This window comes from Tursiops truncatus, chromosome 2, assembly GCF_011762595.2.
Source record: "Tursiops truncatus isolate mTurTru1 chromosome 2, mTurTru1.mat.Y, whole genome shotgun sequence".
NCBI lineage: Eukaryota > Metazoa > Chordata > Mammalia > Artiodactyla > Delphinidae > Tursiops > Tursiops truncatus.
The window spans coordinates 95,875,217-95,890,255 of record NC_047035.1 but is presented as its reverse complement, the minus strand read 5'-3'; positions in this window follow the sequence as shown (position 1 = coordinate 95,890,255).

The window sequence follows — 15,039 nt, the reverse complement described above, 5'->3', positions numbered from 1 at the left end:
TCTCCTACTTATATGTTTATTAGGTTGTTTTCCAGTTTCCTCTTCTTTTTCCTTTTCTTTTTTTTTTATATTTTGAATATAAGTCCTTCATCCATAATATTTGTTGCAACTACATCCTTATTTTTAACTCTTTTATGACGAAAAAAAGTTTTAAATTTTAAAACAGCCATATTTGTCTTTTTTCTTTTATAATTAACACTTTTCCTACCTAGACCATATTCTCCTACATTATCTTCTAGACTGTTACTGTTTTACCTCTTACATTTACATCTAAAATCTATCAGGAATGATGTTTTATATGGCATGATACAGGGGTCGTTTCCTTTGTTTCCATGACTTTTTTATCCATATATCCCAGCCTAATTTATTGATAAGACTGAGCTTCCCAAATATTTTGGAGCATCACCTTCATAATAAATTTAATGATCATAAATGTGTAGTCTATTCCTGAACTTTCTGTTATATTCCACTATTTTATGTGCTTATAGCACATTGGCTTCTAACTTGTTCTTCATCAAGAGTGTTCTAGACTATTCTTGACTCTTTGAGTTTTCATATAAATTTTTAAATCAGCTTGTTTATTTAAAAAAAAAAGGCTTTTTATTGAGTTTTTTGTTTTTTTTTTTTTTTGTGGTACGTGGGCCTCTCACCGCCGTGGCCTCTTCCGTTGCAGAGCACAGGCTCCGGACGCGCAGGCTCAGCGGCCATGGCTCACGGGCCCAGCCGTTCCGCAGCATGTGGGATCTTCCCGGACTGGGGTACGAATCCGTGTCCCCTGCATTGGCAGGTGGACTCTCAACCACTGCGCCACCAGGGAAGCCCTCCTTTCATTTATTTGTATCTTCTTTTTAATTTTTGTCACTCATGTTTTGAAGTTTTCTGTATAGATGTATTACACATAATTTCTCAGATTTTTTCCTAGATAATTAACATTTTAATGCTATTGTAAATAATATATTTTTATTCATTTTCTGTTTATTGCAGGTATATACAGGTATAAAATTGATTTTTCAACTTTGACCTTACATCCAGTAGCCTTGCTAAGGTCATTTATTAATTATAATAACTTATGTAGATTTTTCTGGATTTTTTTACGTACAATCATATCATCTTTGAACAACACCTTTGTTTCTCCCTTTCCAAACTGTATACTCTTTTTTCCTTTGTTCTTCCTGACTTTTTGCACTGGAGAGCATTTCCAATACAATACTGAAAAGAAGTAGTGATATGAGGGATCTTTATATTATTCCTGATTTCAAAGGGAAAACTTCTAACCATAAAGAATAGATATTTTTATAGTTACCTTTGATAACATTAGGGAATTCTTCCTCTATTTCCTATTTGCTAAAATTTTTTGTTATCAACCAATATTAAATTTTATCAGGTGTAATTTCTGAATCTATTGAAATGGTCACTTTTTTATCACTTATTCTAAGTGAATGATTCTTATTTCAAATGCTAAACCAATCTTTCCTTCCTTTTATATATTTCTGGGTTTAGTTTGCTAATATTTTGATTGGGTCTTTTTTTAATTTCTATGAATCAGTGAGATAGGCCTTATGATCAACTTTAAAAATACGTCAGGAATATTCTCTCTTTTGTGTAAGATTGGAGTTATTTTGTGCCTAAATATTTGATATAATTTACTGACTAGCCATCTGGTTTGGAGTTTTCTTTGTGGGAAAAGTTTTAATTATGAATTTTATTTCTTAATAGTTAAAAGACTATCCAGATTTTTTTCTGTCTTCTGATATCTTTTTAAATAAATTATAGTTTTTTAACAATATGTCTACTGTGCCCAAAGTTTCAAAAATATTGCTATAAAGTTATTCATAATAGGTTCTTGTTATCATTTTATTATCTGTAGGATCTGAGATAATCACTTTTTTATACTTGACCTTCATATCCCCCCCTCCCTCCCACCCTCCCTCCCTTCCTCTCTGCCTCACCAGGGACTTCTCAGTTTTATTAACCTCTTCTAAAACCAACTTTTGCCCATGCTGATCCTCTCTATTGTATGTTTGTTTTTTTGTTGTCTTCCTCTTCATTACTTTCTATTCTTATCTTATTATGTCATTCCTACTGCTTTCTTTGGTTTAATTTGCTGTTATTTCCCAACTTCTTAAGATGGATGCTTAACTCATTGATTTCAGCCTCCCACCTTTTCTAACATATGCACTTAAAGCTATAAATTTCCCAATAAGCAAAGCATAGGCTAATATCCTAAGTTTGGGTGTGTAAAATTTTCAAAGTCATTCAGTTCAAAATATTTTCAAACTTCCATCATGATTTCTTCTTAAACCCATGGGTTATTACTTAGAAGCATATGCCTTAACTTCCTAAATATTGGGGAATTTTCTAGTTTCATTTTTGTTATTGATTTCTAGCTCTGATTTTTTTTCTTGTTTCACTCAGTGAGTTGATTCCAGTCCAGAACAAGTTTTTGTACTTCCAAGCTTACTGTCCAAATAATTCATGAGTGGATCCAGGTCACAGGTGAAATTCAAGTTCACAAACACATTTCAAAGCTGACCCTGAAGCCAGTATATCTCCCTAGCTTGAAGTTGCCTTAATAAATGGTGACTCCCAATGTGCAGGATTCTGGTGCTCAGAAGAGAAACTATTTTCCCACTCTAACTCCACCCACAAATGATTTCCTGGGCCAAAACCCCCAACATATAGGTGCTAGAATAGTGTCCTAATACAGGGGCCCTAGTACAGGGCCTCTGTGTGGCACAACTCCACAGACAACCACCATAGGCATCATCTATATAGATGGTGCCCCCTGGAGTTGTGCAGGCACTCTCTATGCAGGCATCCACAGGAGCCTACTCCTTTACCATGCTGTGCCTCAGCCAGAGGTACTCATATTTCTTAGCCAGAATGTCAGCTGTTCTAGGTCAGAAACTATGTGTAGTCAGGGTTCCAGATCTACAGGTTCAGCATCCATGGATATGGAGGGCTGACTGTACTTCACTATTTTATATATGGGACTTGAAGTCTTTGGATTTTGGTATCCTCGGGGATCGTGGGACCAATCAATCCTCAGTGGGTACCAAGGGACAGCTGATATATATATTAGCCCTTGTGTCAGCTGTGATATTTAGCTCAGTGCCTAGCACCTGTGTTCATAAAGTCTGTTGATGGATGAAGTAAAGGATGAATATCTGGACAGAGAGATTAATGATAGAAAAAAACTGGGCAATTTTATTTTCTCCTACAAAGATTGGGGCAGAAATTCAGTGGAACTTAAGGACCAAGATAATTTTTAAATAGAGGTGGAATAAATACAAATTTAAACCAAGTTTCAAGTATCATAGAAAGCCAGCATCTATGAAAAGGACAATAACAGTATAGTCATTGTCTGAAATAATAGGGCTTAAACCTATAAAAGCAAACATGTAAGCAAAACTAAGCTTTGGTTGAAAAGGCAGTTGGATTCAAATGAATTTAAAATGATGACATTTGGGACTGCAACCCTGATTACACAAACAATCATTTGGGCAACTCAGTTGTATAAATATCAGCCTGCATGTTTAAATTAGACTGTTCCTAACCACTTTGACATGTTTCTTCATAGTAGGAAGTTTTGAAAAAAGAAAAAAAGTTAGGCATAACTGAATTCAAACTCAAGAAGATTGAGTTTGGTAAATTTGGGTAAGTAGCCTCACTTCTCTGAGTTTTTATCTTATCCTCGAAATATGAGGTTGTTTAGTCAATATTTCTTCTAGAATATTCTATAGAACCTCAGGCCAATAAAATGTTAACATGACAAAATAGGTTTGATGGCCCAATAAGTTTAGAAAATGCTAGCTTAAATAAAGTTAATTTGCTGCAACATTACTCAGTTATTAATACACTGTGAATCTCCAAAACTGGGATATGCTATACAGTGCTCTTTGGTTTTTTTTGTTTTGTTTTGTCTTGTTTTTCTCTATGGTATGACTTTGATTGATATAATAATAAATTTACAGATGAGGAAATGGAGGTAGAGAGAGGTCAAGGCCAACAGTTGGATAATACATTATCACATAGGATTTTTGCTATACACTATAATGCCTACTAAATTTTGTATTAGTTCAGTTATGTAACTCATTTTATTTTTTTTGCTAGACCACCATTTTATTTATTTATTTACTTTAATATCTTTATTGAAGTATAATTGCTTTACAACGTTGCTTTAGCTTCTGCTGTATAACAAAGTGAATCACCTATATGTTTACATATATCCCCATATCCACTCGCTCTTGCATCTCCCTCCCACCCTCCCTATCCCACCCCTCTAGGTGGTCACAAAGCACCCAGCTGATCTCCCTGTGCTATGCAGCTTCTTAGCCTATCAGAACCTCAGAAATTATCTCCAGAAAAGAATGAGGGTCCTTTCTGAGGACATCTGAGGACTTTCCGAGTAGGGCATCAATGTTAATATTCCTTCCAAGGTTCCTCAAAGTGTGTGTGTGTATACATGCATACATGCATGTGCATATGCACACACATATGTGTATGTGCTATAAGAGATGTTAATAGGTTTAAAAAGTGATTCCCAAATAAGTCTGGGAAACACTGGGATCAAACACAGTTAAAGAATTTCTTTATCATTCTAAAGTGCATTGTAACTCTATAAGAGGCAAACATGCTATGTGGTATTTATGTGACCATTAGACTGTATAATATCTTGTAGAACTTGTGTTCCACAGAACACACTTTGGGAAATAGCAGTCCACTCCATAGAATTTAGGGTTTCCGTTAAGTGTAAGTCCTGAGAATGGAAGAAGAAAATATTTCTGAATCTGAGGGTAAACAAACTAAAGATCCTAGAATAATGGTTAGCAGAAACCAAGGTTGGAACATTTAAAAGCAGATGTAGGGCTTCCCTGGTGGCGCAGTGGTTGAGAGTCTGCCTGCCGATGCAGGGGACACAGGTTCATGCCCCGGTCCGGGAAGATCCCACATGACGCAAAGTGGCTGGGCCCGTGAGCCATGGCCGCTGAGCCTGCACATCCGGAGCCTGTGCTCTGCATCAGGAGAGGCCACAACAGTGAGAGGCCCGCGACAAAGCATATGTAAATTGTCATATATTACTGATGGGGGTATTCTATGAAGGGCAATTTGGCAAGTTATTCTACACATATACATGTACTTGTATTAAGTGATGTTTACACATGGTTATTAATTTCAGCATTGTTTGAAATAGCTAAAGATGAGAAAGTACCCATGTGTGTACATGATAGTTGTTAAACTGTGGTACATACTTAGAATGAATTCTATGCAGCTGAAATTGTCAGTTAAGATATAGGTTAATAAGCTAGTGGGAAGCAGCCACATAGCACAGGGAGAGCAGCTCGGTGCTTTGTGACCATCTAGAGGGGTGGGATAGGGAGGGTGGAAGGGAGGGAGATGCAAGAGGGAAGAGCTATGGGGATATATGTATATGTATAGCTGATTCACTTTGTTATAAAGCAGAAACTAACACACCATTGTAAAGCAATTATGCTCCAATAAAGATGTTAAAAAAAAGATATAGGTTAATAAATGTGACATCCTCAAAGACTGGTCATGTCTTGCTAATTTTTTTAACTCAAGGATCTAACACAGGTCCTAAAATATTACAGGTGTTTCATAAATATTTGATGAATTTAAAAGTAAATAAAATGACTGAATAGATGACACTTCTAAAATTATAGCCCTCCATACCAATGAACTTACTTTCCAAATTTTCTTTTCTTGGGACCCAAATAACTGATCATTCAAAAAATTTATTGAGTACCTCTTATGTAGTATACATTACACTGGATATACAGAGATAAATCGGATAAACAGATCCTGCCCTTCAAGAACCCAACTCTCTTGTAAAAGAAGTTAATAGAAATAATAAAAGATAATAGAAAATAAAGCACAATGACTGGAGAAAACCATAATTCAAAAAGATACATGCACCCCAATGTTCACTGCAGCACTATTTACAATAGCCGAAACATGGAAGGAAACTAAATGTCCATCAACAGAGGAATGGATAAAGAAGATGTGGTACATATATACAATGGAATATTACTCAGCCATAAAAAAGAAAATAATACCATTTGCAGCAATATGGATGGACCTAGAGATTGTCATACTGAGTGTAGTAGGACACAGAAAGACAAATATCATATGATACTGTTTATATGCGCAATCTAAAAAAAAAGGGGTACAAATGAACTTATTTACAAAACAGAATTAGAGTCATGGATGTAGAAAACTAACTTATGATTACCAAGGGATAAGGCAGGGAGGGATAAATTGGGAGATTGGGATTAACATATACACACTGTTATATATAAAATAGATAACTAATAAGAACCTGCTGTATATAGCACAGGGAACTCTACTCAGTACTCTGTAATGGCCTATAAAGGAAAAGAATCTTAAAAGAAAAAGATGTATAAACTGATTCACTTAGCTGTACACCAGAAACTAACACAACATTGTAAATCAACTGTAATCCAACAAAAAAAAATTTTTTTAATTTTATTTACTTTTGGCTGCGTTGGGTCTTCGTTGCTGAAGACCGCGGGCTTTCTCTAGTTGAAGTGAGCGGGGGCTACTCTTCGTTGCGGTGCACGGGCTTCTCATTGTGGTGGCTTCTCTTATTGCGGAGCACAGGACCTAGAGCTAGAGGGCTTCAGTAGTTGCGGCACGTGGGCTCAGTAGTTGTGGCTTGCAGGTTCTAGAGCACAGGCTCAGTAGTTGTGGCGCATGGGCTTAGCTGCTCTGCGGTATGTGGGACCCTCCCAGACCAGGGATCGAACCCAGGTGCCCTGCATTGGCAAGCGGATTCTTAACCACACTGCACCACCAGGGAAGTCCCTCCAACAAATTTTTTTTAAAAAAAAGAAAGCACGATGAGAATCTGAGAAAAGAAGCCATTACCTGATCTTTTGAATCATTACCAAATTTCTAAAATACAAATATACAATGAAAGAATTAGGGAAGTTTCTAAAGAAGCACTATCTTCTTGAAATACTTTTGTCTACTTCTAAGTGACTAACTATAGCCCCTACCATCCTGCACAAGAAGTAGTGTCCAGTTATCAGAATGCTGTCCAGGGATCCAGAAGTGGAAAAGGAAGTCTAACTTCCAGTAGTATTCTTTTGCGGTGTGACTACTTTTATGTTTTTTTTCTCCCTTATCCCATCAACCCCTCCACAAAAACAAGCAACTGAACTGTTTTATGTTTATTGTCTCAGAGTAAATTTTATAAAAAGGGGTTTTCCTAACTCTAAACTCTAAAAACCTAAACTTGTAGGGAGGTGGAGAGGACTCTGGGCATGAAAAACAATGTTGGAGAGAAGTGGGATCTGTGGAATGTGGGGGCTTCTGAGAAAGACCACAAAAGGTTTCCCCAGAGGAAGAGAAGGTAATGAAATTTAATGTTGGTCCCTGCTAGAGCCAGAGCCCTAACAGAGCTCAGGGAGCAGAGAGGGGAGGAATCATAATGAGTCCAAGTAGCCAACACTTTAGGAAGCCTCAAAGAGATCTCTGTGCTCCAGGACAGCAAAAATGAGTAGAATAGTAACAACACATAGGAGTAGCAGAGAGCCTCTAGGCTTGAAGGAGACATGAAAGAAAAAAAGAAAATCTCATGGGTGTCATGTGGTTCAATGTCAGTCAACCAGATGAAAAAATGGATATCTCAGCAGATAAATGTGTTGAACAGTATCGAAGTCCACAGGCAATCCTGCCATGCCCAGGTACCACATAACTATGCCCACAAAAATCTTAGACCCCATCACAAAACAAGGGAGGGGGATTATATTTCTGCCAAACAGCAAAATGGAGGCTCGAAAAAGATATTAAGCTGAGTTACAAGGAAAAGAATGAACAAAGTTATGTGTCCACCTGGGTTGTGGACTGTCATAGAATCTGGCTACAGCTAGCCATACATGCCTGAGGATTCCTGCAGTGACCATGCCTCACATTCACACAAAGACTCCAAAAGTTCTGGTTTCAAACCAGTCCCAGAGATCCCTCTGTGAATAGTCTCAGACATCACCTGGGCCTCAATATTATGGCCTTACTAAAGCTGACCTGCTTTCAACCAGGGGGTTCTCCGCCTTCAGAACAGCTCAGACACAATGAGTTGAGAACCAAAGTCACTCCCTCTCCAAGAATGTGGTCATTAGAGCTGTAACATCTGTCACCTTTGGGTGGTAATTAGAAAGGGGAAGTCAGTAACAATAGTACATAACACTACTTTACCAAGATCTGAACAAGTTGCAGTATTGTTGAACATCTACTGATGAGTCCAAATGTGCCACAGGCTACTGAGCACAAGGAGGGCTTTGATGGGAGGCTTTTCATTATTAATTTGATGGGGTGAGGTTTATAGACATCACCGCATACATTTTCATCTGTTACACGAGACCCAGCCTCTCGCAGCCATCAAATCTAATCAGCATCTTGTGGTGTGACAACCAAGGCTGGGGAGGATCCCTCAGAGGTCTGGGTCTGGGACTTGTAACTCCATGAATGGAAAAGAGCCAAGCCTTGTTTACTTTGCATAGCTCTTTTCCAAGTGTAGGAAATATTCTAGAAAAGCAAAAAAAAAAAAAGAAAGAAAAAGAAATCTGTGATCTTTGGTAAAAAGAATCTCTGAGCTGGGAATCAAGAAGCCTAGGTTTTAGCTAAGCTCTGCTAGTAACTAGTTCTGTTCCTTGGGTACAGGCCTAATGTCACTTTACCTCTTTGGGCTGGAGTTTTTACATCTATAAATTGATAATCTCTTATGGTGAGCTTCAGGCACAATATTCTACGAATTTTCTCTCTTGGGGCATCTCTTCCAGTGTCAGTTTAAATAGCATCTATATGCTAGAATTTCCTATTTTATCTTCATCCCCAACCTCTCTCCTGAACTCCAAACTTATATGTACAACTGCCCCCTTGACAAATTCATTTGGATGATATCTCAAACTTCACATATGCAAAACCAAACTCTTGCCTTCTCCCTAAAGCCTGCTTCTTCCCACCTCATCCCAATTTTACCCCAGTCTTTCTCATCGCAGTAAATGGCAAGTGCATTCAGGAGCTTTCCTTTGAATCCCCTTCCTCTCACACTCCAAATCTAATCCTTTAGCGAATTTTGTTGGCTCTACCTTTGAAATAGGTCCATAATCTGACGCCCTCCACCACAATATCCTAGTCTAAGTGCCCATCTTCTCTCAACCTGACTGGTGTCTGCTCCTCCACTCGTGTCCCTCCCTGGACTGTTCTCCACACACCAGCAAGAATGGTCACTCCTCTGTTCTTCCTTCCAATATCCTTACAGTTTGCTCCTCACTTCCTTCAAGTCTTCAATCAATCAATCAAGCAAACTCACCTTATCAGAGAGGCCTTTCCTAATCATCCCATTAAAAATAGTATTTGTATTAATTTTTTATGCTGTGTAACAATTACCACAAACTAGTGGCTTAAAACAACATGCATTAATTTTCTCACAGTTTCTGTGGGTCAGGAGTGTGGGCACAGCTTACTCTCTCAAGGCTGCAATCAAGTATGGCTGGGCTACATCCTCATCAGAAGGTTTAACTGGGAAAGAAATCACTTTCAATTCATTTCCTTGTGGCTCTATGGCTGAGATTCCTATTTTCTTACTTGCTGAAAGCTGGAGGCTGCTCTCAGCTCTAAGAGACTACCCTCAGTTCTTTGGCATGTGGTCCTTCCATAGGCAGTTCTTCTTCAAGGCCAGTCTGAGAATTTCTTCCTAACCTCTGGTAGGGCCAAGCTCCTCTTTTAAGGGTTTTTACCTGATTAAGTCAGTCCCGTACAGGATAATCTCCCTTCTGATAACTCAAAATCAACTGATTTGGGACCTTAATTACACCTTTAAAATGTGTCCTCCTTTGCCATAGAACATAATCTAATTATCCAAGTGGTACTCCATCATATTCATAGGTTCCATCACACCTAAGTTGGGGGTGTGGGTGAGGAGTTATTATACAGTGTAACCAGAGGCAGGAATCTTGGGGACCATCTTATAATTCTGCCTATCGCAGCATTTCACCATAACCTTTATCCTATCTCTTTTTGTATCCTTTGCCCCCAGTATGTGATTTGCTTGTTTAGCTATTATTCTATTTCCCCTGAATAAATGAAAGACTCCTGTGAGCAAGAACTTTATACTGCTCACTGTCATTTCTCTGGCAACTAGAACAATATCTGGCATATAAACTGAGCTCAGTGAATATTTGTTGAATGAAAACATGAATGAATTAATTTAAACATAAATCTCTTTGACCCCTTCTCATCCCCAGAAGTCCAGTATATTATCTCCAATAGCTCATTATTCCTCTAACAGACACTGGTCAAAGCAAGTCAGTTTTAGTGAATACTTATTGAGCACTTACTCTTTACCAGCCACTTGAACATGCTACAGTTAATCCTCACAATAATCCTCTCTAAATCACACAATCTCTTCTGAGCCTGGCTGGTGGGAAATTGAATTTTAGGCATACTTTTGGGAGTCCTATATTCCTGTAGTGGGTACTAAGTATTTATCTTTTCCCTCCTTCTTCTGTTTACTAAAAAAACTCCTCAGTTTTAGCTGGGTACATGGTGACCTAATTACAGACCCCCTAACAGTTTTTCTTGAAGCTAGGTATGGCTATAAACTAGGCTCAAGCCAGTGCAATGTGAGACTGATGAGCACAACTTCATCTCCATAAAGACAAGGTCCCTTGCCCTGGACTTCTCTTTTTCCTTTTTGTTAGGGCTGGATCATAGACATGGAGGTGAGCTAGCTTCAACACTCCAGGACAAGGTCCTTAACCTGGGGTTGACAGATCTTCAAAGGGCCCATGGAAGGAATTCAGAAGGTCCAAGAATTTGGATGGGAAGTTACATCTTTATTTTCAATAACCTCTAATTGAAATTCAGTATTTTCTTTAATTATGAATGTAGGTAACAAACTACAGTAGTATTCACAAAATCTGTGACCTTGTCACCATCAGAACCCATAGATATTTCCATATCACACGACATTTATTCAGATATCATGAAATAATATGTTCATCATATTATTGAGCATCAATTTATGCTCATCAATATTTTGAAACTAAAGTACTTACTGGACACCCCACTGGTTCTTGTTAATAATGAATAAGCATATGCATTAGTCTTTTCAAATTTGTCTTTTCTAATATCTTTATAATTGCATTTTATGATAATTTACTCCCTTTATAATCTTTCTACATATTTTTTATACACCTAAAACCATTTTTTTTGAGACAGAGCCCACACACTTCACCAGATTTCCCAAAAGGGCCATGGCATAAGATTTTAATATCCTGTTCTAAGAGATGGTAAGGTAATAAAATGGAAGGAATATGGACTTCTGAATGTCCTTGTAGTACAGATCTCCTTACCAGACTTGAACAACTCACTTACTTCCAGACTATTTATTATAACAGAGAAAAAAAATTTTCTAATTTGTTTGAGCCTCTGTATTTTGAGGTCTCTGCATTATAGCAGCTGAGCTTATACCTTAGTTAACATCTCTCTCCTAAAGTCAAGATAGAGTCCTGGGGTGCCCTATGCTATACAAAGCACTTAGAGAAGGTTTTTCCAGTCTTCAGAATGTCGTGTTATAACTGATAAGCTCACTGTCTAAGTCTGTATAGTTCCTAGAAGACAGCAATAATGGACACTGGGACATTTTAATGCCTGCTGGTCCTAGAGCAATAGCTTTTAAGGTGTGGCCCATCCATCACCCCAGCCTTACTCATCAGAGGCCCCAGCAACTCCACTGAAAGGGAACACAGTAGTGTTCTTGACTTCAAGGAACTCACCAAACTCCACATTCTTCTTTGTCTCAAAAGGAACTCTCTAAAAGCCCTCCCTCCTCTTTAGCTTGGCCCACTTCTACCTCCCATATTTAATCATTTACCTCTATCTCCCCTACCCTTCTGCAATAATCCAAAACAATTCTCCTCAATGAGCTTAGGCTTTTGCAAACAAAATCCTGGTTGGGTACTGCCTGGAAACTTCTCTTTTTGCTGTATCCATCCCCCTTCACAAAATTTCCAGAGGCAGAGAACATAAAAGCTAGGTTGCCATATTGTCATGGGGAAAGAAAAACTCCTAGAGCAGTGAGGAAAAGGTTATTATCTCATTATGTTACATGATAGCTACGGCAACAATCCAAATGCAAGGTCTTAAAAACTGATTCTGAGAAGTGATGAGAGTGGAAAGTGAAAGGAGGGTAGAGACTGGAGAGAATTTATGGAGGTCACTGGTTAGATATGGATAGATCATGGAAAAAGAGAAACCAGCGTTGGCTGCAGAGACTGAAGTTTAGGTGAGCAAAGAAGGATAAGTGAAAGAGAAACATAGGAAGGAAGACCAGTTTGAAGAAGACAACAGCTTTTAGATAAGTTGAGCTTGAAAATCCAAGTGAAAATTCCCAAGAGGTATGGAATAAGAGCCCTGAGATCAGTATCTAGAGATGGTGAAAGAGGCCAAGAGAATGAAGGAGCTCTCTGAGGCAGATAATTAAGAAGGGGAAAAGAAGGCAACCTCTGATCCTTGAGCAACACTCACATTTAGTGAACAGAAGAAACCATTCAAAGACACAGAAAAGAAACAATTAGAAAAGGAGGAATAAAGTTAGAATAGTGCAGTGTCACAGATAGCATGGACTTCAAGCAAAATGCATAGAGAAACTAAGGAAAGAACTGAGCAAAGGCCAGCAGATTTTGCAATGAAAAGATGGTTGATTAGCAGATAGCTTACTAATAATAGGTATCCATATAAATAAGACACCCAACTCTTAGAGGAAAACATAGGCAGAACACTCTATGACATAAATCACAGCAAGATCCTTTTTGACCCACCTCCTAAAGTAATGGAAATAAAAACAAAAATAAACAAATGGGACCTAATGAAACTTAAAAGCTTTTGCACAGCAAAGGAAACCATAAACAAGATGAAAAGACAACCCTCAGAATGGGAGAAAATATTTGCAAATGAACCAACTGACAAAGGATTAATCTCCAAAATTTACAAGCAGCTCATGCAGCTCAATACCAAAACAACAAACAACCCAATCCAAAAATGGGCAGAAGACCTAAATAGACATTTCTCTAAAGAAGATATACAGATTGCCAACAAATACATGAAAGAATGCTCAATAACATTAATCATTAGAGAAATGCAAATCAAAACTACAATGAGGTATCATCTCACACCAGTAAAATGGCCCTCATCAAAAAATCTAGAAACAATAAATGCTGGAGAGGGTGTGGAGAAAAGGGAACCCTCTTGCACTGTTGGTGGCAATATAAATTGATACAGACACTATGGAGAACAGTATGGAGGTTCCTTACAAAACTAAAAATAGAACTACCATACGACCCACCAATCCCATTACTGGGCATATGCCCTGAGAAAACCATAATTCAAAAAGAGTCATGTACCCCAATATTCATTGCAGCTCTATTTACAATATCCAGGACATAGAAGCAACCTCAGTGTCCATCAACAGATGAATGGATAAAGAAGATGTGGCACATATATACAATGGAATATTACTCAGCCATAAAAAGAAATGAAATTGAGTTATTTGTAGTGAGGTGGATGGAACTAGAGTCTGTTATACAGAGTGAAGTAAGTCAGAAAGAGAAAAACAAATACCGTATGCTAACACATATATATGGAATCTAAAAAAAAAAAAAATGGTCATGCAGGATGAGAATAAGGACACAGACCTACTAGAGAATGGACATGAGGACACGAGAAGGGGGAAAAGGTAGGCTGGGACAAAGTGAGAGAGTGTCATGGACATATATACACTACCAAATGTAAAACCTATAGCTAGTGGGAAGCAGCCACATAGCACAGGGAGATCAGCTCGGTGCTTTGTGACCACCTAGAGGGGTCGGATCGGGAGGGTGGGAGGGAGATGCAAGAGGGAAGAGATATGGGGATATATCAGCATATGTATAGCTGATTCACTTTGTTATAAAGCAGAAACTAACACACCACTGTAAAGCAATTATGCTCCAATAAAGATGTTAAAACAAAAATAAGACATCCTGAGGTACAGATATTTCCAGGGACAGGCTGTCAAGATTCTTTTCAGAGATATAATGGAGCCACAATCTTCCTTTAACAACTTTTTCATTATTTCTGGCAAACTCACTACAAAAAATATGTCTACTTGCTATTTATAATCATAAAATGTCCCTGTTTTGAAAAATATCTGCATCCCACAAGGCATCATTCAAAGGCAAATGGGCTTAGAATTACTAAATGTATTCCATTGGATCAATATCATGGAGAAAACTTATTTTCATTTCACTTATCAGAAAACTGCACGTATTACATATAGCAGCTCTTAATATACGAAACATTTTCCCCCAAGCTGTTCAGATGAAGATATTTCCCCCCATTTTCATCCTATATTGAAGGAATACTGTAAGTCCTATTTAGGACACTAGCTAGTGCTTGCCTAAACCCTGCAAATGTTCACCCGCGATGGAATCAATAGATGGAATACAGAATTCATCTCACAGATGAATGACGCCTATTGGACCCTAGATTTTAATTCTGAGACAAGAGCCCAAACTGAAAAGCTAAAAGAAAAAGGGAAAAGGGGGGAAAAAGAGGAAAGAAAGAATTAAGTCCCTCTCTAGGTCAGAAACAAATAGAAGTATACATGTTTAGACAAAGGAAAAATTATGCAATTAACAATGCCCTCATAACCTTTCTGGTGAGCATGAATAAAACATTCACAGAAATTAAACAGATTAAATATTGAGGTGCTGGATGCTGACACTCAGCACAAATAACGAAAGCTTTTATACTGATCCATTATTTCCTTATTAAAAGATTTACAAAACTCAGAAAGAACGATGATCAGAGAAATTGAAAAAGCCTCTTTTCCCTACCATTAGCTCTGAAAGAAAAGGAAAATGACAAATTTAGGTTATGCTCAACTTGTCTAACATCTGGTCACTCAAAGCATTCTTATGGTTGCATGAATTTTTCAATTTTCCTCCAGATATC